Source organism: Odocoileus virginianus, chromosome 14 (assembly GCF_023699985.2).
Source record: "Odocoileus virginianus isolate 20LAN1187 ecotype Illinois chromosome 14, Ovbor_1.2, whole genome shotgun sequence".
Lineage (NCBI taxonomy): Eukaryota > Metazoa > Chordata > Mammalia > Artiodactyla > Cervidae > Odocoileus > Odocoileus virginianus.
This window is the reverse complement of record NC_069687.1, coordinates 30,526,697-30,554,519: the sequence shown is the minus strand read 5'-3', so window position 1 is coordinate 30,554,519 and position 27,823 is coordinate 30,526,697. Positions and strand designations below refer to the sequence as shown.

The following is a 27,823-nucleotide window of genomic DNA, read 5'->3' as shown; positions in this document are numbered from 1 at the left end:
GCATAATAATCATCATTTAGAATGCATTTTTTTATCCCAGGGCTTCTGCCTTATAATATGATCCATTTAATGAACTTGAATCTGTTGTTCAGTTGCTAAGTCATATCAGACTTTGTGACCCCATAGGCATGCCCATGGACTGCAGCATGCCGAGCTCCCCTGTCTTTCACTATCTCTTGGAGTTTGCTCAAACTCATGTCCCTTGAGTCGGAGGTGATATTTAACCCTCTCATCCTCTGCCACCCTTTTCTCCTTTTGCCTTCAATCTTTCCCAGCATCAGGGTCTTTTCTAATGAATTGGCTCTTCATATCTGGTAGTCAAAGTATTGGAGCTTCAGCATCAGTCCTTCCAATGAATATTCAGGACTGATTTCCTTTAGGATTGGCTGGTTTGATCTCCTTGCTTTCCAAGGGACTCTCAAGAGTCTTCTCCAACACCAAAGTTCAAAATAATCAATTCTTCATTGCTCAACCTTTATGATCCAACTCTGGAAATTTCCAAATTCTGGAAAAACCATAGCTTTGACTAGACAGACCTTTGTAAGCAAAGTGATGTCTTTGCTTTTTAATGCACTGTCTAGATATGTCATAACTTTCCTTCCAAGGAACAAGCATCTTTTAATTTCATGGCTGCAGTCACCATCCACAGCGAGCAGTGATTTGGGAATTTGAATCTACTGCTACGTAATTTCCTCCCATTAGAGGATTTCTCTTCTTGTGCCTTTGAATACACTTGCTCAATGATCACAGCAGCCCTAAATGGTTTCCCAAATAACACACAAAGCCCCTGAGTATTGGCACATTTTCCTACTCACAGCTTCTCCTCATCTATGTCTCCTGTATCTCTTCCTTTCCTCTGATATCTGCACCCAACTCTCATGATTCTTCTGGAGTCTAATCATGAACTCAAAGCAGAAGACAGAGACTTCTAGTGGCAAGAGCAAAGGAACTTTCTTTGAGCCTGGCAAATTTCCCTAAAGCTCTAAATGTTATTATTTAGCTGATGGGATGGGAAGAGTATCATGATAGAATATAAACGAGTGTTCGTTATAAATTGCAATGTATATTAAAGGCCCTGAAGACTTTAACATTAAATTCAAAAAGACCTCAAGCATCATGTAGTCCCAGATCTTCGTTTTACACTAGAAGACATTAAACAGAGAAGAAAACTGATCTATCCACGGACTGCAGGAACCTTTAGGGGGGCAGGGCTAAAACAGAACCCATGTTTTGTCACTCACAGCCTCTTGCTATCTCTACTGCCCCTCTGTTGAACAGTGAGGGAAATCGTGAAATCACCCATGCACAGACCCTAAACAGTACCCAGCACGTATTAGGTGCTTGATTGCTGGTGGCTGAAGAAATAGTCCAGGAAACGAATGAATGAGTAAATGACTAGTACTTGTTTCTGAGGACATTTTATCATTTCCTCCAAAGGTGCTTATGTTTTTAATCAGTTTTTAAGTAGGTGTCTATTAAGGAGCTTGGTTATCAAAATGCGCTTGTGAAAGTTAAATGAGACAATGCATTAGAGTGCTGAAAAGCTGTTTCTGACAGTCAATAAATGTTAAGTCATTGTTATCATCCTCTGCTTTCTAGCCATTTTCTAAGTAAGATTATGCTGACACTGGTAAGGACTCACCAATCTGAAAATCACTGCAATCTACTAACAAAAGGAATTTTGGAATTGCAAAAGTATTACTACTGTTGGTCAGTTCTTATCCTGTTCTTTTAACTTGGCTATCCATGCCCACCCCTTGTGTTTAGCACCCAGAAAGACACAAAGTGCTGCATTCTTTCACTTCCACCTCTGAGCTTGTGTTTATTCAGCCACTGGCCTTCGGGCTCTGTCTCCCATTCCAGCCAGCACTTGCCAGTTGGACCTGACAATTTATTTGGCTTTGCACTGTGTGGTCCTTTGCATTCTTGCTCTCTGTCTCTTTCCATTATCAACCTAAGTCAAGGTTTTGGAATTTCCCTTTGGTACGGTCCACTCCTGGGCACCCCAGTAGTTCTCCTCCTCCTAAACAAGGTCCCTTTGACCCAAATTGATGTGTTTTCCTCTCCATAAGCTGGACTCCCCAGCCTCCAGGATCTAATGCCCGATGATCTAATGCCTCCATGATCTAATGCTCGGAGGTGGAGCTGATGTAATAAGAAAAGAAATAAAGTGCACAATAAATGTAATGTCCTTGAATCATTCCAAAACCATCCCTCTGCAACACCCCTGTCCATCAAAAATTTACCTTCCGCTCCTGATGCCAAAAACATTGGGGACTGCTGTATGGGATCAGGTTCTCTCCACATTGTAGCATTTGTTACTAATACTGATTTTTTTTTTTTATATATACTGAGAACTGAGAGAATTTTAGGTTCTTTACATTTCTGCGTTTTAGGAAAGGGAAAAAATGTTGCCAAGGGTTATTTTTTAAATTTATTTTTATGTTAACCAAACTGGCTCTTTCTACCTCTTTTCATCAGTTGCCTCTTGTCTCCCAGCTTGATGATGCTCAGATTCAACCTACCCTGGAAGAGTGATTCCTGAGTGCTTCATGGGGTTATTTTCCCTTTCAGGGCTTCATTCACAGATCTACAAATTGTCATAGTGATCTCTATTAAGTTGCCAAAATGCTTGAAACTTCCTTCTGAAAATCTGAATGCATCTGAGGATTTGACAAAAAGACTAAACTTCAGCCAATGTCAGTACAAAAAAAGAACTTGGATAAACTCATCGGCTCGGACTATACCTGAAGCTCTGATATGGACAGAAATATTATCTGTTTAATCTCTGTGTCTTGTGATGGATTATCATTTAACATCCTCTCCTTTGTCAGTGATACATCCATCCCCTTTATATCCCAGAATGTAAGTTCCTTCGTCACCTGGATTTGATCTGTTTATAATCACAGCTCTGTCTTCAGCATCTAAAGTGTTTGGCAAACAGCAGGCAGCCAATCAGTGTTTGCTGAATACTGAAAGAATGAATGAGAAGCAGGATAGCCTTGTGGTTGAACCACAGCCTTTGACATCATCTCAGCTCGATTTTTGGTTATGCCACTTACCATCTTTGAGACCTCTCTGAATTTCAGTTTCTTCATCAATAAAATGGGATGATGATATCTCTACCTCATCGGTTTGAGGAGAATTAAACAAGATAATGCATATAAAGCTCTTAGCGCAGTAGCTGGCATATTTTCAGAACTTGATAAATGTTAACTGTTATGCCTGCTCTTTTCAGTGAAAATCTTGAGTGGTGAAGCTTATTAGAGGTAATTGAACTAATTTAACATGACTAGTACTGATGACTGTACTAAAGACAAATTAGTTTAATTCATCTGTCAGCCAGATTTTACTTAAAGAGCCAGGTTGACAAAATATGTATTGGTCACACCCACTGTGTTTTAAAGTAGTATCCTAGGCTTTGGGGAGTGGGAGGAGTGTGGAGATATATATGGCACAGCCTCTCTTCTCAAGAATATAAAATCTAGAAGACTCACTGGTGTGTGGTACCATGCTGAGTATACATATATATGAGGTATTTCTACCACCCACATCATCTGAGTTCCTCTCGGTACTTTGCAGAAATTATTCCTTGACACTCAGCTTCTCCTTTGAATACTTTCAGTGACAAGAAACCTACTGCCTCTTGAGCCAGTTCATCCTATTTGGGAACAGTCATCATCTTTAGAAAGAGCTTCCTGAAAATTAGCACAAATCTATTGTCATTCAGTCACTCAATCATGTCTGACTCTTTGCAACCCCAGAGACTGCAGCATGCTAGGCTTCCCTGTCCTTCACTATCTCCCAGAGTTTACTCAAACTCATGTCCATGATGCTTTCTAACCATCTCATCCTCCACTGCCCTCTTCTCCTTTGCTTTCAATTTTTCCCAGTATCAAGGTCTTTTCCGATGACTTAGCTCTTCACATCAGGTGCCAAAGTATTGGAGCTTAAGCTTCAGCATCAATCCTTCCAGTGAATATTCAGGACTGATTCCTTTAGGACTGACTTGTTTGATCTCCTTGCAGTCCAAGGGACTCTTTTAAAGCACCACAGTTTGAAAGCATCAATTCGTTGATGATCAGCCTTCTTTATGGTCCAGCTCCCACACCTGTACATGACTACTGGAAAAACCATAGCTTTGACTAGACAGACCTTTGATGGCAAAATGACGTCTTTGCTTTTTAATATGCTGTCTAGGTTTGTCATAGCTTCCTTCAAAGAAGCAAGCATCTTTTTATTTCATGGCACAAATCTACCCCCCTACAATTTTTTTTCCCTAATAGAATGAATTTTATTCTGGGTTAATAATTCAAAACACACAATACATGTCTAAACAATCTATGAATAACTCAGTCCTGAAAAACTTAATATTTTAAATATGAGAGAATCATTATGCTTTGCAACAGTTAGCATAGGAACTCTGAAAAAAAAAAAATGAAGTGTAACTAAAACCCAGAACCTTCAAGTCATTTTGACCCAAATGACCTAAACATCAACTAGAAAAAAGTTAGCGAGCTTTCCCCCGGAACCCTGCTCTTTGTCTGAAAGCTTGCACCCCCTACAATTTTTACACATTGATCTAATTCCTGACTTCTGGAAACAACCATAATAAATCTAATATTTCTCTTCATATCAGAAGTCAGCAGAATAATGCCTACAGGCCAAATTCAGCCCACCAATTATTTTTGTAAATAAAGTTTTATTATAACACAGTCAAGCCTATTCACTCACATATTGTCCACAACTGCTTTTGAACAATAATACGATCACAACAGAGATTGTATGGCCATCTAGGCCAAAAATATTTACTATTTGGTCCTTAAAGAAAAAATTGTTCAACTTCTGCTCTATATGACAGACGTCAAGTGCCTAGAGACAACTAACATGACTCCTCTTAAAGTGGGAAGCCCAGAACTGAGCCTAGAACTATAAATGGAGACAGAATTAAGTGGCGCTATCACCTTTCTTCTGGTCACCATACTTCCAATTATGTGGTCAGAGATCAGGTCAGTCTTTGACTGACACACAATACTGGAGTCTATAAAGGACTAAATCTCTGAGATTTCTGCCCCAGGAGCTTCTGTTAAGTCATGCCTCCCCACCCTGCACTGGTGAAGCCTAACGTTGAACACTATTAACAAAACTTTAATCTTTCCAGTCTGTCCAAAATATTCAGAAAATAATTCAGCATATATTCAAGGGCTGTAGCAGTCAGGGTCAGAAAGGAAAAAGATGACATATTGTGCTAAGATTTTTAATAGAATGTTATAATTTACATACTGGTGGGCAGAGTTGAGAAAACTAATAAGGGAATTTGTCACCAGCCTCTGCCTCGAGGGGAACGGGCAGGGAGAGGTCTTTCCAGGACCCAATGAGAGATGGAACCATGGAGAGGGGATGCCCACCTAGAACTGTGGCCACGGAGACAGAGACACTGCTGGAACCAGGCTAGGAAGAAGGCAGGGGTGCTGGGAGATAGGTACCCTGATGTGTTCTTCTCCCATTCTCTGCCTGCTGTGGGTGGGCACCAAACAGAGCTGAATGACAAGAGTCACAGGAGAGGAGCCGGCCCACGGGGCACAGAGCAGAAGCAGGAGGAGGTGTGGGCATGAGGGCAAAGAGTGACTCAAGGGCTCAGTGGTGTGCGTGCATGCATGCTAAGTCGCTTCAGTCGTGTCTGACTCTCTGCAACTCCATGGACTGTAGCAGGCTAGACTCCTCTGTCCATGGGATTTTCCAGGCAAGAATACTGGAGTGGGTTGCCATGCCCTTCTCCAGGAAATGGTGTGCCAGGCATTTTTTCATTCTGAGTGAATAAGTAGATGAATGAATGAAGTGAGTCCAAGACCTAGTACTCAATCAGTGATTGTTGAACTGCAAAAATGAGTGAAAAGACACTATCCTTTATATTCTCTTTCCCCGGAATCCTGACTGAATTTCCACCCCCAGTGCAGCCCTCCTGGGCTCCACTCCTGCACCCTCCCCAGCCCCTGCTGACCCCTCGGGGCTTCCTGCCAAAGGGTACAAAGAGTTTGGATTTAATTTGGGAGGTAACAGAGCAGAGCAGCAGTTGTTCTAAACAGAGTTACAGCATTATCAAGGAGAGGGCCTTAAGTCCTGAAATCATCCCCAGAACCTAAAATACACTCTAGAATGTTCAGAATTTTAAAATTAAAAATTCAGTATCACTGTATCCAATGAAGAAAAATGGACGGCTTCTGAGAAAGCTGCCCCAGACAGTTGTATGATGAGAACTCATTTTCAGATGCCTTGGGACTGGCCATTTTATGCTCAGATGCCTCATCACTTCATAGGCTTTTATTGCAAAGATGTCTGGATTCTCTGTCTGTTCCTCTATTTCTGTTTTATAGATAAGTTCATTTGTACCTCTTTATTTATATTCCACATATAAGTGATATCATATTCTATCTGTCTTTGTGTAATGTGCTTCAACTTACGGTTACCAGTGGGTAAATAGGAGTGAGGGATAAATTGGAAGATTGGGATTGATGTATATACACTAATATATATAAAACAGATAACTAATAGGGGCCTACTGTATAGCAGGCAGAACACTACTCAATACTCTGTAAAGGCCTATATGGAAAAAGAATCTAAAAAAGAGTGGATGTAATATATGTATAGGGCTTCCCTGGTGGCTCAATGATAAAGAACCTGCCTGCCAATGCAGGAGACATGTAGTTTATCCCTGGGTCAGAAAAATCCTGTGAGTAGGGAATGGCTACCCACTCCAGTATTCTTGCCTGGGAAATCCCATGGACAGAGGAACCTGGCAGGCTACAGTTCATAGGGTTGCTAAAGAGTCAGATACAACTCAGCGACTAAACAACAATGTGTGTGTAACTGATTCGCTTTGCTATACACCTGAAACGAAACAACATTGTAAATCAACTACACTTCAACATAAATGTTTTTAACAAAGGATGTCTGGTCTCTCCATTCATTATGCCAGTAGTGGTGATGTTGAGAGAGTAGGGAATCTAAGAGAGATTCAAGATGCATCAAGTTGCTGGTAGGAATCCACAGCTGCCGACTGTCCACTTCCTCCTCCAGGGGTTGAGTCAACGTGGAGAATACTCAGCACTGGATTCCTCAAACAATAATCCCCAGAAGTCTGGATTTTTAAGACATAGAAATTATTTTTAAGTATTATTTATTCTGCTACTCTGGTTAGATTGTTTTTGCATGGAGTGTGCAAGGGAAAATTGAGCACTAAATTAGGAATTGTGTGTGTGTGTGTGCACATGCATGTGCTCAGTCATGTCTGGCTCTTTGCGACCCCATGGACTGTAGCCCACCAGGCTCCCCTGTCCATGGAATTCTCCAGGCAAGAATACTGGAGTTGGGGGTTCTTCCCAGTCCTGGGATGAACTTGAGTCTCTTGAGTCTCCTGCATTGGCAGATGGATTCTTTACCACCGCGCCATATGGGAAGGGGCATTGTTATCTATATTTCAAAGCAAATTTTAAAAGATAGCTATATGCATTTAGGAGCCTATTTTGTATTCAAGCCCTGAAATCCTTTTTTTTTTTTTTTTTTTGCTAAATCATATCTATACTATTTTTTACTATTTATTTTTATTTATCTGTTTGACCACACTCGGTCTTAATTGCAGCATGTGAGATCTAGTTCCACAACCAGGGATTGAGCCAAGGCACAGGCAGAGTCTTAGCCACTGGACCACCAGGGAACTCCCTCAGATCCCCACAATTAGCAGGTGTCACCTTATGCCTCACGGAGCCCGGCCAATTAGTCCCCAGAGTTTAAAACATCTTAGACAAAATCTAGAGCCAGATATACTGGAAGGAATGAGATAGGAATCACAATTCTGGATGGTTGCAGCCCAGCTGATAGAAGCCCACACCCAACAGCCCAGGGAACAACATGGTCACAACCAAAAATTATTCACATTTCGAAAAGCAGGCTTCTGCCAATGCTCATATGAACCCATAAGACAGAATCCAACTTGAGCTCTGAGTTGGAGTGGCCAGGTTCCCAGTTCAGTCATGTCTATGACAGGATATGTCAATAAATTTCATTTAGGATCTCTAGGACCAGATTTACAAAATCGAATCCCAATTAGGATAACTGACAACATGTGACAAAGATCTGCAGATTAGGTAATGGTACTATATCAGTGATTTTTACTATTTGGTTGAGAATCTGCCTGCCAATGCAGGAGACACAGGAGATGTGGATTTGATCCCTGGGTCAGGAAGATCTCCTGGAGGAGGAAATGGCAACACACTCCCATATTCTTGCCTTGAAAATTCCTTGGACAGAGGAGTTTGGCAGACTACAGTCCATGGGATCACAAAGAGTCAGACATAACTAAGCATGCATGTACTGTTAATATCAGTGTTAATTTTCTGATTTTAATTAATTACACTACAGTTATGTAAGAGAATGCCCCTGCTCTTAGGAAAACCTACTGAAATATTGAAGGGTAAAGAGACATCATGACTTATTCTCAAATGATTCAGTAAAAATAATCATTTGTGTATACATAAAAGAACAAATCAAATGTGGCAAAATATTAACAATTAGGGGATCTGGGTAAAGGGTATATAAAATTTTTTTAGTATTTTTGCAAGTTATCTGTAAGTTTCTAAATTACTTCATAATAAGGAGAAGGAAATGGCAACCCATTCCAGTATTCTTGCCTGGAGAATCCCATGGGCAGAGGAGCCTGGCTAGCCACAGTCCATGGGGTCGCAAGAATCGGACATGACACAGTGACTAAACCACCACCACCAAGGTTGCTAGAGGGCTTCCTTAGAGCCTCAGATGGTAAAGAATCTGCCTGCAATGCAGGAGACCTGGGTTCGAGCCCTGGGTCTGGAAGATCCCCTGGAAAAGGGAATGGCCACCCACTCCAGTGTTCTTGCCTGGAGGATCCTCCATGGATAGAGGAGCCTTGTGGACTACAGTCCAGGGGGTTGAAAAGAGTTGGACACGACTGACCGACTAACACTAAGGTGGCTAGAAAACTAATTTTTTTTAAAAAAACTAAGCCAGAGTTGGCTTATGCCATCATTTAAGTGCAGTAATTTCAGTCTTGCTATTGCTGCAAAGTGAGTCAGAAATGGCATCTCCTGTTTCATCATCTTTGAGGTAAAATGAGTCATTTCCTCTTTCAGCTAAAGAACGCTTCTGTTCATGGAAGCAAACGCTGAGGATGCTTTCCACGTGAACCCTGAGGTAAGGGGAACTTGACACATGCCCCTCTGTCACACCGCCCATCTGTCCTGAGGTCGCTTCATCCAGGCTCAAGCAAGGACTCTTCTCTCTGGGCTCACAGAATAATTCCAAAGCTGTCAATATCCATGTTGTTGCATTCTGCTGTTCTCAAAAGACCTTTTTCATCTCCCTACCCTGTCCTGCCCAGAAAACCCTTCTCTGTTTTTCTCAAAGAAAATACCATACCTGTTAACAGATGTTATCTCCTCGGGGTACAGTTATGGGAGATTTTAATTTTCTCTGCATAGTTTTCTGCACTTGAGAGAATTTCAACAATGACTGTGTTATTCTTATAAAATCAGAAAAAAGAAGTATCATGTTTGCTTTTATTTTCCCAAGAAGCTCTGCATAAATTCTTTTTTTTTTTAATATTTATTTATTTGGCTGCACCTGGTTCTTGTTGCAGCATGTGAATTCTTAGCTGCGGCATGTGGGATCTAGTTCCCCGTCCAGGGATCAAACCCAGGTATCCTGTGTTGGGAGCACAGAGTCTTAGCCACTGGACCACCAGGGAAGCCCCTTTGCATAAATTCTTGCCATGGCTTTCTGTCCCCCTTTCAGCCCCTGAATATTGTCACAGCTGCATGTCCTCTCCCTCCCAACCCACTGACAGTCCTTACGGAAAGATTGATACATGCTGGGCTCTGCAACCCCCCCATCTACTATCAACAAGGAAAGTCACTTCATGGCCCCACGACCCACTGAGTGCCAGGCACAATCTGCTGACTTGGATCTCACAAGTTACTGGTTCCCTCTCCCCACCTACAATATCCATTCTGGAGTTGGAGTCAGATAGAACTACTTAACTCACACATTCCCTCTTCATACCAACTCACATAGCATGCTCCAGTTCCATCTCCCTAGGATACCAGGCCCAGCTGATAGTATTATGAAGTATTATGAGTCCATTTGACAGATGGAAGAGCCAAGTCTCCGTCTGTATGTACTATAGTAAAATGGGATCTGGACCCTTGGAGACCAGCTTGACATGAGTCACTCTGAGGATACACTCTCTCTTTCAGAGGAAGCTAAGGACTCATGAAAATATGAAACTGACTAGGTCATGAATAGATGAGAATTCTGGTCAAAACTATCCTACGGTTTCCTAAATTTACCCCAGGGTACTTACTAGTCTTCCAACATTGAAAATGATGATCTTTTTAGGACCATCTGATGCTTCCCTGACAGCTCATTTGGTAAAGAATCTTCCTGCAATGCAAGAGACCCCGGTTTGATTCCTGGGTTAGGAAGATCCACTGGGAGAAGAGACAGGCTACCCACTCCAGTATTCTTGGGCTTCCTTTGTGGCTCAGCTGGTAAAGAATCTGCCTGCAATGTGGGATACCTGGGTTTAATCCCTGCGTTGGGAAGATGCCCTGGAGAAGGGAAAGGCTACCCACTCCAGTATTCTGGCCTGGAGATCCCATGGACTGTATAGTCCATGAGATGGCAAAGAGTCGGACACAACTGAGTGACTTTCACTTTCTGATGCTTCAGTGTCAAGAATCCAGCCTGGGCTTTCCCTCTGGGTCAGAGTTTCTTACCTTTAACACTGTTGATGTTCTAGAACAGATAATTATTTGTTGTGGGAGCTCTTTTGTGCATTGTAGCGTGCTTAGCAGCACCCCTAGATTCCACCCACCAAATGGCAGTATTCTTCCCTTCACCCCACTTGTAACGATCAACCATGTCTTCAGATGTTGACTAAAGTTCCAGAGAGGACAAATCCCCCCCCTCAAGTAATGACTATAAAATTATATTTCCAGACATTGCCAAATGTCCCCGGGGTTGGAGAAAGCAAAATCCACACTACCCACCCCCCTCCGCCCGCCAGTGGAAAACCCCTGCTCTTAGTTACCTTGGCCCAGCAAGAATTTGTATTTTTCATGCAAGTATACTGAAATCAATAGTGTTCAGAGAGTAGATATCAGCAAGGACTTGGAGAAGGGGATGCCGTGAGTTGTCAAAATGCTTCTGCACAACAAGACCCTGTGGCTGGCTGAAAGTCCAGGAATACTTGGTAACATTGCAACTGGTGAGTCAACCCAGCCAGACTGCAGGCTTCTCAGAGTTTCTTCTTCCAAGGCTTCTGCTCCTTGATGCCAAATGCCTCGTGAGATTTGGTTGAGTAAAAGACAAACGAGAGAGGGAAGGGTAACACTGAACACTTGAGCAACCCTTACCTTCGGGAGGTCCAAAAAAGTACAGCGTGATCTGGGGTGGGGGGGGGGCCATCAGTGACTCTTTTTTGTTTATATGTATGTGCGTGCGTGCTAAGTCACTTCAGTCACGTCTGACTCTTTGCAACTGTATGGACTGTAGCTCAGCAGGCTCCTTTGTCCACGGTATTCTGCAGATAAGAATACTGGAGAGGGTTGCCATGCCCTCCTCCAGGGGATCTTCCTGACCCAGGGATCAAACACAAATCTCTTAAATCTCCTGAGTTGGAAATTCTTTACCACTGAGCCACCTGGGAAGCCCGTTTATAAATATACTTATAAAGTGCATCCACCCCTCATTATCCTCACCCTTTACCTAACCTAGTATTTGACGTGAAAGTGTCGGCTTCTGATGCCAGTAGGCATCTGAAAACACAGGCAAGAACTTGAGAGCTGTCCCATGGTTGTCCAAGAGAAACAGAAATGCTGCTCAGGTTCAGGGTGAAAGGAACATCCAAAAAAGCAATGTTCATAAAAGAATTCATAAGAAAATAAAAGGGGGGATTAGAATTAAGAGAAGAATTCCAATTTCTGTCTGTGACCCCACTGCAAGGGCCGCAGTCCGTTTTGTGGCCTTCAGTATGGTTTCTGGTCTCTTTGAACTATTAACCCTTCAATCCTGTCCCCATGGCAGTGATCTCTCCCTAACAACCTTTACCTGACACCTCCCCCACCCAGGGTGGAACAGAATGCCACTCTGAAGGGCATGCCAGGTTCTTTTGCAAGATCTTGGCATTCTTTGGGCTCTGCCCATTCCAACCCTCCCACCTCCAGTTCTTTCCCAGGCTCGCATCTACACAGCTTTAACCTTAACTCTCTCCAGGCTTTAAGAGACTGGCAGGAACTGCAGAGCAGCCCAGGGCACCAGGGAGGATGTGCCCATCCATAGCACATGCTTTGAAGTGAGTCTAAAGCTCTAAGCCTATGATCTTTTCACCTACTGTGCTTGCCTGCCAGAGTCCTTCAGATGCCTGTCATTTGAACCTCTGCATTGACTAAAGTATGGCATTGTGCAAAACCTACGCATTTACCTAAGAGGAGTAAGATTTTAATTTACTGGTAGGAATTTGTCAGATTAGCTTGTTGGTACATCTCTTAAGAAAAGGGCTTTGGAGTTGGGACCCAGGACAGGTTAATTTTCTTTGTTTTTTAATTAAAGCGTAGTTGATTTAAAATGTTGTGTTAATTTCTGCTGTTGAGCAAAGTGATTTAGATATACGTATATATATATATATTCTTTTTATATCCTTTTTCATTAAGGCTTATCATAGGATGTTAACTATAGTGCCATGTGCTATACAGTAGAACCTTGTTGTTTATCCATTCTCTATATAATAGCTTACATCCGCTAACCCCAATCTTCCACTCCATCCTTCCCCCAACCCCCTCTCCCCTGGCAACCACAAGTCTGTTTTCTGTGTCCAGGAGGCTGTTTCTGGTTGGTTGATAGGTTCATTTGTATCATATTTTAGATTCCACATATAAATTATATCTCTTTCTGACTTACTTCATTTCTGACTTACTTAGTATGATCATCTCTAGTTGCATCCGTGTTACTGCAAATGGCGTTATTTCATTCTTTTTAGTGACTGAGTAGCAGTCCATTGTATATTTGTGTTATATGGTTTTAAATTTTTCTTTTTTTTTAAGTTTTCTTATCATTAAGCTTTTTTTCATTTATTTTTATTAGTTGGAGGCTAATTACTTAACAATATTGTAGTGGTTTTTGCCATACATTGACATGAATCACATGTAAAATTTTCTTTTTATTTATTTCTTTACTTACTTATTTTTGGCTGTTCCGGGTCTTTGTTTCTACATGCAGGCTTTCTCTAGTGCGGTGAGTGGGGGCTACTCTCTGTTGCAGTGTGCAGGCTTCTCATTGCAGTGGCTTCTCTTGCTATGGAACACAGGCTCTAGAGCTCAGACTCGGTAGTTGTGGCACATAGGCTTATTAGCTACCCCGCGGGCATTGTGGGATCTTCCTGGACTAGAGTATGAGCCCACATCCCCAGCCTTGGCAGGTAGATTCTTTACTACTGGACCACCAGGGAAGTCCTGGACTCCATCTTGTTTATCTGTCATCTGCAGAACATATTAATTGTGATGAGAGTGGAAGGACTGAAATGATTGAGGTATTGCGCTCCAGACCTGCACAGTTCAATACACTAGCCACTGGCTTCATGTGGCAATTTTAATGTAAGTTTATTAAAATTAAATAATATTAAAAATTCAGTTCCTTAGTCACACTGGCCACCTTTCAAACATGGAACAATCACATATGGCTGTGGCCGCCATATTGGAAAGAGAAGACTTGTATCTTTTCCATCATTGTAGAAAGTCTTGTGCCACATTCCTCTCAAATTTGCTAGTACTGCCAGTGTAGAATTAATCACCAGCAGTGTAGGGAAGGACAAAAAAGAGTCAGAGGGAGAACAGAATGTCAAAGATAAAGCAAAAATTCACCAAAGGCCAACTGTGTTTGCTTTGCCAAGGGTCCAGCCCTGAGCACACATGCATCCACCCCACCACAAAGCTCTTGGTGTTGACACCAGCAAATAATGGACTGACTGGCATGGGCTTTGGACCCTATTTCCTCTACTGTATGGGCCCCTGGAATCTGTGGTTCCTTGCGAACCAAGAGACCCTGTCATGAATCCTGAACTGAGAGGGTCGCAGGAGTCACTGGGCTCCCAGCCAAAGGGAGATCATCATCAGGTAGCACACAGCAACCCCTCGGTATCCAAGAGTCCTAAAGCAAGGATGTTTGAGGGTTCCTAAATCAAGACATTCAGGAAGAAAGGAGCACCTTCTCCATCCAGACTTAGACCTCTGCTTATAGACTCTGAGGGACATGGAGGATCCGGGGAGCATCCACTCCTTATTAAAAGTGAAAATCCAGTAATTACTCTGTGTAGCTGTCTTTGGACATGTGCATGCACTGGCAAAGGAAATATGGAATCTGATTGGTTGTTTTGCCTATATATAAATGGCACTGAAAGTCCCGTGGACCACTTTCATAATCTCCATTCATCTCATCCTCACAATAATGGACTGAGGAAAGCCAGACAGATGGGAGCCTCTGAACCCTCTCTATTAGAAGAAATTCATCTCAGAAAGAGGAAGAGATGGGCCAAAATCAATCTGACTGAGAAAGAGCAGAACCAGCTCTAGACACCACTTTCTGCTACTTGCGTCACATCTCAGGTGATGAGGGTCACTTTGTACCTGTCCAGATCTGTAAGAGTGTCAGCTCCAAATGGCATGATCTCCACCCAGATCATGCTGTGTCCTCAGTTCACATCTAGTCCCAAGCCCCAACCATCTCATGGACTCTTTGTTACCAAATAACTCTCCATGCATGAGTGTGTGCTCCATCATGTCTGACTCTTTGTGACCCTGTGGTCTGTAGCCCGCCAGGCTCCTCTGTCTGTGGGGATTCTCCAGGTAAGAATACTGGAGTGGGTTGCCATTTCCTATCACAGGGGAATTTTCCTGACCCAGGAATAAAACCCCCATCTTCTACATTGGCAGGCAGATTCTTTATCAACTAATCCTTGAGAACAGCCAAACTAAGGGCTAGACTGAGAACACCAAAGGAACTTTTCCTAGAAGACCCTCCCAGACCGTATCAGAGGAAATGGTGCTCAAGGTAGCCCAGGCACCAGAGCTGTTGACTCTGTTTTCCTGTGCCTGAGACACAGGAAGATACAGTTCTTTTGGATCCTGAAACTTTGAGTCTATGGTGGGAGACCCTGAAACATGCAAGTGGCTTTTGTTTACTAGAGAAGGATCCAGAAAATTGAACCAGATGGGTTTATTTATAGGACTTACAATAGTTGGTACCAAATATTTATGATTTTTCTCAAATTTGAAGAAATGTCTCATGACGTGGGAATCATTCATATACCTGGCTAAATGACCAGTGAGATTCTGTATTTCCTTTGCCAGAGCATACACACTCAAAAGACAGACCAGATGACAGAATAATTACTGGATTTTTATTTCTAATGAGTTCCAGCACTAAATATGCCATTGTCCAGAGAACTGAAAAGAAAAAATCAAAATGATAATCAAACAAATAAAGCAACAGTGAAGAAAGGATTCCTTTAGATGTGCCCAAATAACACAGTACTCCTGGCCACATGCTACTTTGTCTCTTCCCTGATAGTTCTCAGCCAATGTCTGCCTTTTCCACCTGTAAGCCACTAGTGTTGAAAACATAGCCATTTCACCAATTAGACCACTGAGCTGTCCGTGCCAACCTTTGATGAAATTTTCCCCCGAAGGCCAGATGCCTGGCTAAAACCGGGCTAAATAATGGGCGTATAACACTTACCAAAGAAGTCCTGAGAAAACCAGTCCCAGCTTTGCTTCAGCGGCTCACAGTAACATCAAGGACCCAGACTCTTTCCATCTGGAGACACTTTTTCTCCCCACTGTCTCTTTGGACCAGGGAGGAACATCTTCCCCAGCAGATCCCAGAAGATTTCTGCCATGTCTCAGTGGCCAGAACTGGGTGGGATAACCACTCCTAAACCAATCACAGACAAATGGAAGGTGAGATTACCATGGTTACTGTAGACTGATACCTCTTCTTTCTCTGGAACTGGACAGCTATTAGCTGACAAAACTGAGCTCTGTGTGTGAAAATGAAGGGGAAATGGTTGCTAGAGAAGCAACCAAGAGCATCCGCCGTGCCCAGTTATACGCAGGGCTATGAATAGATAAGCAAGAGGGGCTTTCTCCTTCTCATCCCCCAGGCGCCGCCCCAGGGAAGCCCCAGCCTTCTTGAGAAGGTTAAATCTGCTCACCGTTGGCTCTCGTGGCCCCTGTGGAGTCCTTCTTAATACTTGTGTCATTTACACTAAAATGTTTTACTAGCTTTTCTCTTCTCTACCAGCCTGAGCACTAGGAGGGTTGCTTTAGCACAGGTTATATTCTCAGGACCCTGCCCATGCCTGATGCATCAGAGATGCTCAGTGGACATTTGAAGGTGGATGGATGGGTAGATGAATGGATGGATGGATGGATGGATTGATAGTTCGATGGATGAATGGATTGTTGTTCCAGTCACTAAACTAGGTTCACCTTGAAGTTTTCTGAAAATGCGTTAGAAGAGGATGAATCCTGGTTCCCATTCTCCTCCCTTTTTCTCTCAATGAGTCTTTTCTGGGAGTACTTTTCGCTTTCCCTGAAGATTCAGCCAGCTCAGGTCCCTAGCTCTTACATCTTTGATTGGACAGGTGGCTTTTTTTGTCAAGAGAGGGCTCCTGAGGGAAGATGAGTAAAAGGAAAAGAATAAAACAGAGTAAATACAAGCAGTAAGAGAGACAAGTAATTATCCTGCTGGGTTAGTATCCTTGATGCTTTCAATGAAGAAGTTTGAAAGAATGTATTGTACAGTGAGAACATGTGATTAAATCATGTAGGGACAAGATGTGCTGGTACAAGATGGAGCAAGGTGAGGGGAGCGAGAGACGGCACCGGGAATAGTTTCAGGATATGGCTGAGATGCTCAGATGTCTGGCTGCAGACTTAACCCTGGAGCCCTTCAGCTGCCCTTCTTCCTAACCACCCTTTGGACTTTCAGATTCTCCCCCTTTTTTTCACCTTCTTTCCCTCTTTTCCACACTTCAACATTCCAATTCCTCTTGCTTTGCATACCAAGGATGATCAAGAGCTGAAGGGCCAGGGTAAAACACGTACCCAGTTTTCCACAGAGAACCCAAATGATCTTCTTGAACTCTATTTTAATAAGATGACCCCACCCTTCTTTGAGGCTCTGCAAAAGGAGCTTTTCCATGAAACTGCCTCTCATCCACTTGTTAGAAGTTTAATGGCAAATAATGGCTGGTTGCCCCTGGGGATTTTAAATAACTCTAAGATGGACATAGTTATGGAGTTCTGAGAAACAGAGCAAGTTCTTTAAAAAAATGTGAGCAGGACCTCAAAAACTATTGAAACACATCTTTATTGCCCAAGAGATGGGTCATGTGCTCAGACTCACACACTGATTAACACTGGGAAGCTGGCTGTCAACAGCTGAAAATTTTGCCACAGCACAGAGAAGCAGTTTTTGTACCTCAACCTCGAGGGGACCTCATCCATGTATTTACAGCCTAAAATGCCAGATTTTCATGAAGAGGTTTTTTTTTTTATGGTGTGTTAACAGTTTTATTGAGATTTTCTCCCTCAATTATGAAAGTAGTAACTTTTTATTTTATTTTAGTAATATTTTATTACTGAAATAATATTTATCAATTTTAGAATCATCCTCCCAGAGATGACCCCTGCAGATATATTAGGTGCATATATTTAAGTATATTCCCAGTTTTTCTTCTGTGCACATGTGGAAGCACATATTGTTAGAATTAAGGTCAAATGCATCCAGTTTCTATACCCAGTTATCTTCTTTCTTCCACTTATTTGCATATGATTAAAGTTCTGTCACATTATTTTAAAGATTAAATAATATTTTGCTATGTATATATACCATGATTTTTTCTGGTGGCTCAGATGGTAAAGAATCTGCCTGCAATGCAGGAGAACCTGGGTTCGATCGCTTGGTCAGGAAAATCTCCTGCAGGAGGAAATGGCAAGCCACTCTAGCATTCTTGCCTGGAAAATCCCAGAGATAAAGGAACCTGGCAGGCTACAGTGTCGCAGAAGACTTGGCACGACTGAGCAACTAACACCACCCAGGATCTAGTTAAATAAGCCTTTATGATTTTATATTTAGACATTTCCCAATATTCTTTTTTATAAATAGCACGGGAGGATTTGTGTGTGTGTATACAAAATTATTTTTTCATATCTCTGTTCATTTGTGATGAATTTCTAGAAGTATATTTTGTAAGTCAAAGTGTATCTACATTCTTAAGGCTTTTAACATGTATTACCAGAAAAATTACACCAGTTTACTCCCAAAAAGCAAGGCACCAGTTCTGCCTCTACTGTTGAACAGCCAGAAGCACTTGCAAACTTAGTGATCCATCTTGAAATCTCATGGGGTTGGGAAAATGATAAAATATTTTATAAGAGAATACTTTGAAAATTTTAAATCCAATTAAAACACACATTGTTATAATTATCAATTTTTTAGACCACCCAAGAAAGACAAAGCATAACCTCTTTCAATGACATATGCCAATGACTTGTAGCCCATTAGAGAGTAAAATCCTTCCCAAATTCCCTCTAAATGCACCCAACACCGAATACGTTTCATTTCATTCAAACCCATTTATCGAGTACCTTTTATGCATTGAGCTTTGTATTAAATATGAGGAATATAGGAAAAAAAAATAAACACAGTTCTTGACACCCATGAAATACTGGTCTGGGTGGGTTCAGGAAGAATGATAAATCAAGATCCATAATCAATTCTTGATGGAGTCCAGTCCTGATGCTCTGTGGACTGTGCATCTCCCACTTTGGGGAGATCCAAGGAAGTCCCTGCCTCAAGATAGGAAAACTGAAATTGAAGATGAGAAGGCAGCTGGGCTTTCAAGTGGGCGGCCATGTATCAATCTTTATTTCTTCTGAAACAGCATGGAGAAATCACATTTTCCCCGCAGCCCTATGCCTACATATAAAGGGAGCCACTTCAGTGGGGGGAAGATTCTAACAAGCCATGTGATGGAAAGGCTGAGACCCCCTACTTCCACGGGGCATACTTTGAGGAACACATGACAGTTACAATTTCTCTAGAAATCATCCTGGTACTTTACTCAATGAGACATACAAGCTGAGGAAGAACAAGATGGCTTGGGGTTTAAAGCAGAGTATAAGGAAGATGAAGGGGCAAGTCAAGGCAGCTGACAGGGAGAGGAACTCTGGAGAGGAAGACAGAAATGCTTCCTAAGGGATTTGGCCAACTGTCTGGACCATGGAATATGATTCCTGTCTGCCCACAGAATCCTTGCTCCCATTAACCTGTGAAGTGACATGGAGCTAAATGTGATGTCCAGAAGGGTAAAGAGGGAGAAGGAAGATGGCATGGTGGAGGCTTCGACCCTTGGTTTACTCATCCTTCATTTGGTCAGCATATAAGTGCTCCTGAAGACTGCTCCTAAGCAGGAAACTTGTCTTCTGAACTCCACCAGATATTAAAATGAACATTATCTGCTGCTATTCCCAGACTGACTCACTGGCCCCACTTGAGCTCCATGTGCCTGGCACCGGCACAGAGCTTGAAGGCAAAGGTGGGGATTATAATGGATTTCTGAGCAATCAAGGAGATTCAGAAAGGCATTCCAGACATCCAGGCTCACATCAGACCCTCTGCTGAGGCACTCCCATGAAAAGCATCCCTCACCACTTATATTTTGACTTGTAAATAAGTTGGTAATTGACAAAACTGGAGGCATTAGCAAACCAACAAAGTTCCCTTCCAAATGATATTGTTCTTGTCATAGTATTAAAATTAATCTCTGTCTCTGAAGCTGAGTTGAGAAGCCTAGGAAGGGACGTCTGCCTGACCAGGGATGAAAAAAAAAAAAATCATTATGGGTAATATTCCAAGAAGAGTGTTTACACAGATAAGGAGAAATTAACTAAGCTTTTAGATGCTGACTTCCTAATCTTTTTTTTTTTTCCCTTGGTAGTCTCAGAGAGAGTTGTCTGGAAGACACACCAACTACATGTTGTACAAAAAGGCGATGTTATTATTATAAAGCAGTGAGTCAACAGTGATATACTAGGTTCTGCCAGGCCAATGTCATGGCAGCCAAATATGCAGATATTTGCACCAGTTCAGTTCAGTCACTCAGTCAGGTCCAACTCTTTGCGACCCCGTGGACTGCAGCATGCCAGACTTACCTGTCCATCACCAACTCCCAGAGCTTGCTCAAACTCATGTCCATTGAGTTGGTGATGCCATCCAACCATCTCATCCTCTGTCTTCCCCTTCTTCTACTGCCTTCAATCTTTCCCAGCATCAGGGTCTTTTCCAATGAGTCAATTCTTCACATCCTGTGGCCAAAGTATTGGAGTTTCAGCTTCAGCATCAGTCCTTCCAGTGAATATTCAGGACTAATTTCCTTTAGGATAGACTGGTTTGATCTCCCTGCAGTCCATGGGACTCTCAAGAGTCTTCTCCAACACCACAGTTCAAAAGCATCAATTCTTCAGCCCTCAGCTTTCTTCACAGTCCAACTCTCACATCTATACATGACTACTGGAAAAGCCATAGCTTTGACTAGACGAACCTTTGTTGGCAAAGTAATATCTCTGCTTTTTAGAATGCTGTCTAGGTTGATCATAACTTTTCTTCCAAGGAGCAAGTTTCTTTTAATTTCATGGCTGCAGTCACCATCTGCAGTGATTTTAGAGCCCCCCAAAATAAAGTCTCTCACTGTTTCCTTTATTTCCCCATCTATTTACTATGAAGTGATGGGACCAGATGCCATGATCTTAGTTTTCTGAATGTTGCGTTTTAAGCCAACTTTTTCACTCTCCTCTTTCACTTCCATCAAGAAGCTTTTTAGTTCTTCACTTTCTGTCATATTTATATAAGCCCACTCTATTTCCATGTGCAAATACATTGCACAGAAACCTAGCAACCAGTTGGGAGCTAGGTCTACTGTTTGTCAGTGCACACTAATGGGGTGGTGGACTTATTAAGAAATCTATGAAGGGATTCTTTTATAATTGACAATAGCACTTTCTTTTTTAAGATATTAAGCATATTTTATCTGTTTTTTTCTAAGTGCAATGGCCTGAGTTTGCACTACAGAAGTGTATCACTATTCAAGCTCACTTATCCAGCAGCTACCCCACCCACTGACTTTGTCACTCATCTCTCCTGCATTTCAAATTGACGAATCTGAACAACTTTTTTTGGAGGAATCCATAAGGCGTCAGAACATATCCCTCAATGATAGGGAAAGCCTGTTAATTAGTGGGAAGAATGTGTTACAGAGCTCAAGGTCAAGTGCTCTTTCAGTGGATCTGTGAATCAAAATAATAAATTATGTATGGCTTTGTAAAAGTAGTCAGCCTTCCAACAAGTGGTGCTGAACACCTGTGGACACATATGAAAGTGACAGTGTAGTGGGTGGGGGTTGAAAATGCAGAGGAAGCAATGCAGAGGTTAGTCCGAGACTTTGATGATGATGTTCGAGATACAGCAGTGACTGTGGGCCAGAGGTCAGAAGCATCTTTCTTATTTACAGCTCTTCTCCTCAGTTAAATATGGTAATTACCATCTAAACTAAGTTGCACTTATTGTCTTTGGATTATGCCTGGATTAGTAATGCTATGTCAGACTAGTCATTTAACACCCAACCTCTCTTTATCTCAGAAGCTTAATGACCAGAAGTTTGTTTCACACCCAAGTCCCAGTCCAATGGGCGTCAGAAGAGGCAGGATTCCTCTATCTGTGGGCTGTACTAAGCCCTTAAGACTGAAGTCTCCAATTTCATTTTCCTATGGACAATAATGGATCAGAGAGAGAGAATATGTGAATATCTTAAGAGACCAGGACTAGATGAGAAGTACATCTGCCCATTTCAGAGGCCCCAACTCCTTCACTTGACTCTAACTACAGGGGAGTCAATGAAACAAACTTTAACTCTCTGCCCAAAGGAAAAGGAGAACCAAATTCTGGTGAATATTAGAAGCTTTTGCTACTCCTGTAGTCTCCCAGCATTCTAACTAACTGAGGTGCAGAAAAAAGCAGGAATTAGAGAGGAAAAATGCTTTTGCCACATTCTTAAGAATTTCTTCTTAGGCACTGCAACTTCCTCAGATGTGTACACAGCCTGCTGTCAGTGCCCTAAAGAGTCTCCCATCAAGCACTAGGCCAAAACACTTCATCTCTCCAGGACTTAGTTGCCCAGCGTGTAAAAGCGAGACATTGGATCAGAATCCTTTCAAGTCTTTTGGCCTCTTTTGTATCCAAAATGCAGTGCTTCTAGAACCCTTGCTGTCCATTTCCTCCTGAGACAAATAAACAGGGTGCCAGAGAGGTAATGCTAGTTGATCAACAGTGTATTTTTTATTTTATTTTAACTTCTCAATCCCCAAGGCCACCTTTCTAGAAATTAAAATACACATAGTAGACAAGGTTATTACCAATATGAGTGATTATATTTGTGGCAATGTTGTTTCGTGTTTTGATGAACAGTATATTCACAGACACATATGTAACACATACAGAGATCCCTCTGTGAAAAAATAATCTTGCTTGAACAGTCTTACAAAGCATATGTTCTCCTCCTACAGCTCTTGCCCTTGATTAGTCAGTTCTGCAATGATAACAAAATGGTGTTCCCTCAGTAGCTTACAACACGTTTCTTTTTCGCTCACTTTACATAAGGACTGTGGCTTAGCTGTAGGTTGGCCATGGCTCTGCTGGGATGGGCTGGACTGAGCTGGCTTATCTGGGCTCCACCCGTTTTATCATTCTGAAACTCAGATGGAGGGAGGCGGCGCCATGTGGGACAATCTGAGAACAGGAGCAGGCAGGCCTCCGTCAACAAATACAATAGCTTGCAGTTGTATTTAAGGCTTCTGTTCGGATACAACAAAAACAATCACAACCCTTCCCTCTCCTTGACCAGAGCTTTTCATGTGGTCAAGTCCAAAGTCATAGAGATGAGAAGTGCAACTCCACCCACACACACACACAGGGTGCAGGTCATGCCTTAAAGAATGACTCACAATGGAAGAATTGTGAGTTTAGATTTTCTTCAAGGACCTTGCTGAGGACTATAACCCAGGAGACAACCTCTCAGGGAGAGAGCTCTTCTGAAGACATAAAGGAGGAGAAAGTTTACATATGATTTTTGGCTGGGAAAAATATATGCAATTCAGCATACAGCTTGCAAAATATTACTGCTGAAATACACACACTGCTATGTATAAAACAGATAACTAACAAGACCTACAGTATAGCACAGGGAACTCTACTCAACATCTTGTAATTACCTATAATGAAAAAGAATCTAGATAAGAATATATATATTGTTCAGTCACTTAGTCATGTCCAACTCTTTGTGACCCCGTGGACTGCAGCACACCAGGCTTCCCTGTCCTTCACTGTCTCTTGGAGCTTGTTCAAACTCATGTCCATTGAGTCGGTGATGCCATCCAACCATCTCATCCTCTGCCGTCCCCTTCTCCTCTTGCCTTCGATCTTTCCCAGCATCAGGGTCTTTCCTAGTGAGTTAGCTCTTCGAATCAGGTGGCCAGAGTATTTGAGTTTCAGCTTCAGCATCAGTCCTTCCAATGAATATTCAGGACTGATTTCCTTTTGGATTGATTGGTTTGATCTCCTTGCAGTCCAAGGGACTCTGAAGAGTCTCCTCCAACACCACAGTTCAAAAGCATAGATTCTTTGGTGCTCAGCTTTCTTTATAGTCCAACTCTCACATCCATATATGACTACTGGAAAAACCATAGCTTTGACTAGATGGACCTTTGTTGGCACAGTAATGTCTCTACTTTCCAATGTGCTGTCTAGGTTGTCACTGTTTCTACTGTTTCCCCAGCTATTTTCCATGACGTGATGGGACTGGATGCCATGATCTTCATTTTTTGAATGTTGAGTTTTAAGCCAGCTTTTTCACTCTCCTCTTTCACTTTCATCAAGAGGCTCTTTAGTTTCTCTTAGCTTTCTTTCATAAGGGTGGTGTCATCTGCATACCTGAGGTTATTACATTTCTTTATTTATATATATATATAAGATATATATATAAATATATAATATAATTTTTATAATTATATATAAAAATATACACCTACACAGAACTGAACACAGAACTGAACATTCTGAGATCACTGGGATTTAAGCCACTGTCCTAAGCACTATCCTGCGTAATCTCTTCTCTCGCAGATCTTACAGCCTAGTGGAGAGACACACACCATCAAAAGAGCAACAAGAAATAATAATAATAAGGAAAAATATCATAGGTCAGATGATGGTATATGCCTTAGAGAACAGTGAAGCAAGCCAGGGAATGAGCAAAGTGGAGCAGTTATGAAGATGACTTGAAGACTAGTCAGCAAATGTCTTGCTGATAAGGTGTCAGCAAGCAATAGCCTGAAGGAGGTGAGGAAGATAAATATTTGATGAATGAATGAATGAATATTCAAGCATATTTAGTCTTCCCAGTGAGACATCAAACATGTTATCTTATTACTCGGCCTTAGCCAGGCTGCCGGCTCCCTGACATAATTCAAACTGATCTTCCGGTTGAATCCCACACCTCTTCCTATCAGGTGGTTGCTGCTACTTCCGGCTCCGCCAATGAATCTGCTTCAGGGTCGGAGAGGATACATGCACGATTTTCTCTTTAAATGACTGAAGGGTTTAGGGGTTTTTTTCTGGGAATATGCAGGGGTCATGTGGTAGTAAATGCTCACCTATTCTGGGCTGGGAGTGGGAGGAAGAGGGCTGATTTGGGCTGTTATTACTAATCTGTGTGGGCCTTCCCAGGGTGGCTCAGTGGGTAATGAATCTGCCTGCCATGCAGGAGACACCAGTTCAATCCCTGAGTCAGGAAGATCCCCTGGACAAGGCATGGTAACCCACTCCAGTATTCTTGTCTGGGGGATCCCAAGGACAGAGGAGCGTTTTGGGTTACAATCCATAAAGTCACAAAGAGTCAGACACGACTCTGCAGACACGACTGACTGAGCACACACGCGCGCACTAGTCTATGTGCTTGCACATGCACTTTACACAGGACTGAGCGTATTTTGACAGGAAAGTGAGCCAGATGTGAAAACAGCTAATAGATTTAATGAGAAATGAGAGAATGGAGGAAATGGGAAAGTGTGAAACTTTTGGAAGTGTGCAGAGATTAATTCTAACTGATATCAAGAATGCAGAGGGGTGTTTTCCTGCTCTCTAGGAATGAGAGCGATCAGACAAGAGAAACCTGGACCTTGAAACTAATCAGCCCTCCAAGAAGAACAGGAGAGTGGGCGGACAGTGAAAAGGACAGCCAGAAGGCAGGTAGGTGACCAGCTGAGCTGCCAGGAGGCAGTATGTGGGAATTCTGCCAGAAAGATGGTCTGGCTACACACTGTGGATACTGGGGCCAGCAGAATGTAGGATGCAGGCCAGCCCTAGGAGTCACTGGTCCATTATCTGTGACTCTCTGTGCCCACTGATCTGGGCATTGGGCAGAGAATCAGTCTGAAGGGCCTGGTTATGGGAGAACTAGGGTCTTGACCATTGACCAGGCAGGATCCCAGCACCAGGAATGGACCAGGACACAATGCAAGCCTTCCCTGGGCTTCTCTTACAGATGGACTTTCATCCCAGAACTTCCTGGTAGAGCTCAAGTGGCCCCTGCTGTGGAGAGCCATGGGCAGGGTGCCCGGGCAGGTCAGGGCATGCTCCAGGCTGAGTGAATAGACACAGGCTGAAAAGGTTCTAGCAGAGAACCCCAGGCAACCCTAAGAGGTACACATACAAGGGTCAAGGTGAGCTAAGTTCTTAGGCTATGGTTCCAGGGTTTTTTTTTGTTTCTTTCTTTGATTTGATTTTGGTTTCTGTACCATAGTAGGAAAGCTAATCTGTTAAGCAGTTGGAGGGCTCGCTAACCGCTGATTGCAAACGTCAACAGGAAGCAGGAAAATAATAATCCCACAGCCTCAACCGTCAGGGGCAGCAATGAGGGGAGTCTGACCAGGGCTCTGAGGAGAGCAGGGTTCAGTCAGCACAGACAGGAAGGCAGATGAGAGGAAAGGGAAAAAGGAAGGGAGCTGGGATCCATGACGTCTCCCCCAGTCAAAAAGCTCTCTGCAAACCTGCATTAAGTTGGCCTGAAAGTTTTGATGAATCCTAAGCCCTCCTCTTACTTGTGGGGATTCCGAGCCTGGGGAGGTGGAGTTAGGGGTGTGCTGCTTCAATGCTTAACTGCTCTCCCAAGAGAAGAAAACAAGAAGGAACAAAATTCTGATTTTGCCAGTTCCCTTCATATAAGTGTGGGTATGGTGGGTGCTCTGACTGATTTCAAGCTACCAACCTGAAGCCCACTGGCTCACAGCATTCCTGAAAATGTAACAGTTGCTCCCTGGTGTGAACCTCCACACCTGAGGGAGAGTCCCTTAGACCTCACAGCCCTTCTCATAAGAAACACTCAGCTCAATGCAGTCCTTTTAGGAAAGTGCCCTTTCCGGGCCCAAAGGATGGAGGAAGATGCAATCCTATCTCCTAACCAGTATCTGCCTTCCCTAGTCCTTTTTGCTAGAACTGAGGCTTCGTAAGAATCATCTAAATGTTTATTTAAATGCCAGTTCTGGTACCAACTGGCAATCAGATAAATAATCCCTGGAGATCTCATGCACAGAGTAGTGATTATAGACAACCATGTATTATAAAGTTCAGAGTTCCTAAGAGACTAGATTGTAATTGTTCCCATAACAGCAAAGAAATGATTGGTATGTGACTTGATAGAGGTTTTAGCTAAGGCTGCACGATTATCCCATGCCCTACTAAGTCTCTTCAGTCATTTCCAACTCTGTGACCCCATGGGCTGCAACCTGCCAGGCTCCTCTGACCTTGGGATTCTCCAGGCAAGAGTACTGGAGTGGGTTGCTGTGCCCTCCTCTACGGACTCTTCCCAACCCAGGAATCGAACCCGCGTCCTTACTTCTTCTGCCTTGGCAGGCAGGTTCTTTACCACTAGTGCCACCTAGGAAGCCTGCTACACAATTATATTCCAATACAATTTTTTAATTTACGAAAGTACCCCTTCCTAGGTCTCACCCTCCAAAAAATGTCAACCCATTATACCTGGGATGGGCAGTGGTGCCCAGGAGAGACTCTGGAAGCAGTACCCAAGAACATCTACTGCTCTTGAGGGACCAGCCCTAGATTCCAGCAGCACCCTGAATCAGAGCAGGGTTTGGGAAGGGGGAGTTGCTGAGAGCACCCTTTACTAGAAAGAGAAATGCCTTAGATGGCTCAGAACCCGTGGTCCCAAAGTCCTCTGACCTATCCACCAAGCCATTGCCGGTTGGGTTCTGTGCACTGGAGCCTCTTGATGGTAGGGTCCACTGCTCCTTTGTAGCCATGAGAAGTGAAAAGCTTAACAACCCCAGATCGTGGAGCCCAACTACAGAATTCCTTTCCCTCCATACGCTGCTTGCTGGCTGCGTGACCTCGGAACTCGTGGAGCCTCTCTGGGCCCCAGGTCCTCATCTGTGAACTGGATGTATTCATAGTACTTATACCTCAGTGTCTGGCATGTAGTGCATCCTACATGAGGGTTTGTCAATTTTATCACCACGCAGTTCTGAGCACACTGGGGGCTTTTAAGATAAGGTTGGTGGTTTAAACCACTTACCCCCATGAGCTTCTGTTTCCTCACCTTTAACTTGAG

The 27,823-nt window shown here is 42.9% G+C and overlaps 1 protein-coding gene across 6 annotated transcripts in view; it reads left to right on the top strand.

The window, feature by feature from the left end:
* Nucleotides 1-27,823, top strand: part of PRLR (prolactin receptor) — a 145,860-nt gene that overhangs the window by 77,861 nt on the left and 40,176 nt on the right. For 3 of the 6 annotated variants that reach the window (XM_070476565.1, XM_070476566.1, XM_070476570.1), the window contains one exon: nt 9,165-9,225. The exons of 2 other annotated variants lie outside the window; for them this stretch is intronic. The gene's annotated coding sequence lies outside the window, so the exon portion shown is untranslated. Of the gene's footprint in view, nt 1-9,164; nt 9,226-25,342; nt 25,447-27,823 lie in introns of all 6 variants that reach the window. One more of the 6 variants, XM_070476568.1, reaches the window with a different exon arrangement.